This window comes from Grammomys surdaster, unplaced genomic scaffold (genome assembly GCF_004785775.1).
Source record: "Grammomys surdaster isolate TR1022 unplaced genomic scaffold, NIH_TR_1.0 192, whole genome shotgun sequence".
Lineage (NCBI taxonomy): Eukaryota > Metazoa > Chordata > Mammalia > Rodentia > Muridae > Grammomys > Grammomys surdaster.
The window spans coordinates 178,980-182,421 of record NW_021604637.1 but is presented as its reverse complement, the minus strand read 5'-3'; the positions used below and the strand labels follow the sequence as shown (position 1 = coordinate 182,421).

Genomic DNA, 3,442 nt, shown 5'->3' with positions numbered 1-3,442 from the left:
TTTCCTGTACCCATTTGCAAATTATCTGCAAAGGAACCAAACCTATTTTTAAAGATCCCTGCGCCTCGCAGCTCTTGGAGATGACATCAGAGAACCCCAAGTTCCACGTCCCAAGCCGAGCCTCGTGGTCCTCGAAAACTTCAAGCCCCAGGATGCAGCGCGGCATGGGGAACCCAGCGCGCCCCGCGCGCGGCGGCGAGCCACCACCCTGGAACTAGGAAGACACCCGATTCCTTTGCCCGCCACGCCGTCGGGCGCGCGCGGAGCCTGTCGGGACTTGTAGTGTTCGCGTTTGGGAGTGCCGGCTCCGGAATCTCAGTCGCTGTCTGGTCGGGTAGAGGCAGCGCGTGCACGCGTGCGCAGTGCGCGGGCGGGCGGTCGTGGGCGCCGCTCCCGGCAGCTGGGTGCCTGAAGGAGCCGGGACCGCGGTGGCGCGGGTACTCCGGGCGGAGGCCGCGGTAAAGTGGGGCATGAGGCGTGCAGCTTGGGTGTGCGTGTGTGGAAGGGGAAAGCGGAGCGAGGGATGCGAGGCTGAGGCGAGTGTGAGGCGGCCACCGGCAGCTGAGGGGGCGCGGGGCCGCGCCTCCTCGCGCGTCCGCGGGCGCGCACACCTGGGCGAGGCCGGGCTCACCTGTGCGCGGGCTCTTCTGCGCTTGAGACCCGCCCTGCGGGTCCCCGCCAAGGCCCACAGCCCCTAGTGTCCTCGCTGCGGTCGCCGCGGCTCGGCCCCTGTCCGGGATCCCGGTGGCGACGCCTGTCGAAGCGCCGCGCCTCCAGGGCCGTGTCCGCCCCATCCCCGCTGCTCGCTCCGGCACAGCCCCGCTTCCCCGCGTGTGCGGACAGCGAGTGGCAGGGTTGGGAGTGCCCTGACCAAGGTCACGCGGGTGGGACCCGAGAGCAGCCTGAACTCTGGGCGCCGGACTTGGAGGAGGGCTGCCTTGCTCGGCTGGTAGTTCCTTTCGGATGCTTTCTATTGACCCTCCCGGGAGAGCGTCCGGGGAGAAAGTGGTGTCAGGTTGAAAGCGCCCTGGTGTTCCTGGTGCTTAGCCTTTGGTAGAATCTTCGTTCTCCTCGACTCCCAAGCTGAGGCTGGACCGAGAGCCGAGAAAATTCAGAAACTAATCTTGTCCGGGGCCAAGTCCCGAGGACAGGTTTAAGGAACAGATACTCAGGTAGTTTATGGCATTCCGTTTTCTAGTTCGCCTTCCGTTCTTTCTAATACTCGGTTGGATGAGTTGGTCGTTATCTATTTTAGTAAGATTTTCTGTACTCTCATGAAGTCGTGTTGCACTTTGTAAATTAGTTTTCTAAGTAGAAAAGCTTATTTCCTGTGTGTTTAATAACCGGAACAAATAGCCCACTCCAAGGTTTATACCATTGTCTTACGACTGTAGAGCAATCTGCTCTCTAGCTTCCAGGCTTTCTACGTTGACGGCCACTGGACGAATCTGCAGCGAAGTTTAGGAGAGTGTTAAGTGACTCAGACTCTTTGGGAGTAAAATGAAAAACCATTTTTAGTTTACAGCTGGAGTTAAGGAACTACTATTTCAAAAATAGTAACACGAATTTTGAATACAGTGCGTTTTAGTTTTTCATACCAACAAACTTGCGGCGAAGCATTTTTCCTCAAATTTAAATATTCCATATTTTGGACCATCTTTTCATACGGAAAGTTAACTTTATTTTTAAAAGCTGAGATACGTTTAAACAAGAATATTAAGTCAGGCAGAAATCAAATTAATAGCTTATAGTGTTATAAACTCTATCCTGTGCCAAATGTCAGATTTCTTCTGAAAAATAACACTGTGTCAATGGACTTATTGTGAATCTGTGCTTGTAGTAAAGGGTCAATAGCTTGCCACAGCAGGGAAGTGATATACTTGTTGCCTTCAGTCTCCCTTTATCTTGTTGGCTTGTAGTTTCACTGTTGCTGTTGGGGGTTGGGGGCGGGGAAAGCAGGAGGTTTGTATCTTTTTTCTGTTTGGGTTTAGCAGTGTAGCAAAATAGGAAAGACTGTGCTGTGTACATCTGTTTGGCGGAGACTGTGACAGTGGGACAGGATAAGTATACAATTGTGAGGAAACGGCCATGAGTTCATAAGCAGGAAGGACCTTTTTAGAAGTATTTAAGGATGTTAAGAATAGCATTGGATTCTTTAAACAGTTACTGTGGGCAGTAGTCAAAGATAGGATAAGATGCCTCGGGCAACGCCTAGGAAGACACTTGGGAAAGGTGGTAACGCATATCTTTATGTGGACTTTGCTGCTGAAAAACTGACTGCTGGGCCTAAGGCTGAATGAACGTTCTTTACTGTTATGCTACTATTCAGATTGTAAATCCTGCTCTCCCCCTTTATAATTTGTAATCCAGAAGGGAATCTAAGAAATAATTTACTAGTATAATTTAAATCAGACTTTAACATGGACATGTTTCGTGGTGTACACTTGTTCTTGTTTACATAGCTCTGTAATGTAAGAATGAGGAAGATGGCTTTTTGGTGGGGCGTAGTGACTTCAGATGTGTCAGAGGCTTTGACTAGAAAGTTTCAAGGTTGTAGCAGTGATGCTTTAAGCATCCAGTAGTTGCCAGCTGCTAGCTGAAGATATACAAATAGTCACCTCCCACAGGCCTGAGCAGTGTATTTTTTGGCATATCAAGACTTTATTTAAAATTTCAAAAATTGGCTGGGCAGTGGTGGTGCACACCTTTAGGGTTTCTCTGTATAGCCTGGAACTCACTCTGTAGACCAGGCCAGCCTCGAACTCAGAAATCCGCTTGCTTCTGCCTCCCAAGTGCTGGGATTAAAGGTGTGCGCCACCACCGCCCGGCTCTTATTTGTTTTTTTTATTCATTTATTTCCACCATTTGTGTAGTAGCATTTGAGAACAGATTGACCTGTATATGAAATGACTTGATGGGGCAGAAACATTCAGGAGCTTTAGAAGCTTGCCTACAGTGCTCAGTTATTCTTAGATATATTCATATGGGATGTTTTCATATAAGAAAAAGATACCCTGTTGAGGCTTCTCAGCACTTGGGAGGGAGTCAGAGGCAGATGGGTCTCTGTGAGTTCTAGGCAGGTCTGTCTACATAGTGAGCTTCAGGGCTCAGGATAGCTAGCCAGAGCCACATAATAGAAAAAGCTTGTCTTAAAAAGAAAGACAAAGAAAGAAAGATGTCCTGTTGATAACTTGCTGCATAACTAGAACTCTTTCAATTCAAGAGTAACTAAACAATTTAAGGATTAGTAGTTTTCCTGGGAGGTTCTGTGTGGTAAAGAATGTGTGCATTTGTGACTCCTGGACTATATTTAAATGAACATTTGATGAGCCATTAGACAAACTGAATAGCTTTGCTCCCTCCCTCCCTCCCTCTCTTGCTCCCTCCCTTCCTTACTGTTACCTCCCCTCCCTTCCCCGCCCTCCCCCTCCCCTCCCTCCCC

At 49.6% G+C, this 3,442-nt stretch overlaps 1 protein-coding gene across 3 annotated transcripts in view; it reads left to right on the top strand.

The window, feature by feature from the left end:
• Positions 1–354: 354 nt before the first annotated feature.
• The window catches only part of Plekha1 (pleckstrin homology domain containing A1), a 55,219-nt gene continuing 52,131 nt past the window's right edge, over positions 355–3,442 (top strand). For all 3 annotated transcript variants that reach the window (XM_028769425.1, XM_028769428.1, XM_028769427.1), the window contains exon 1: positions 355–458. The gene's annotated coding sequence lies outside the window, so the exon portion shown is untranslated. The remainder of the gene's footprint in view (positions 459–3,442) is intronic.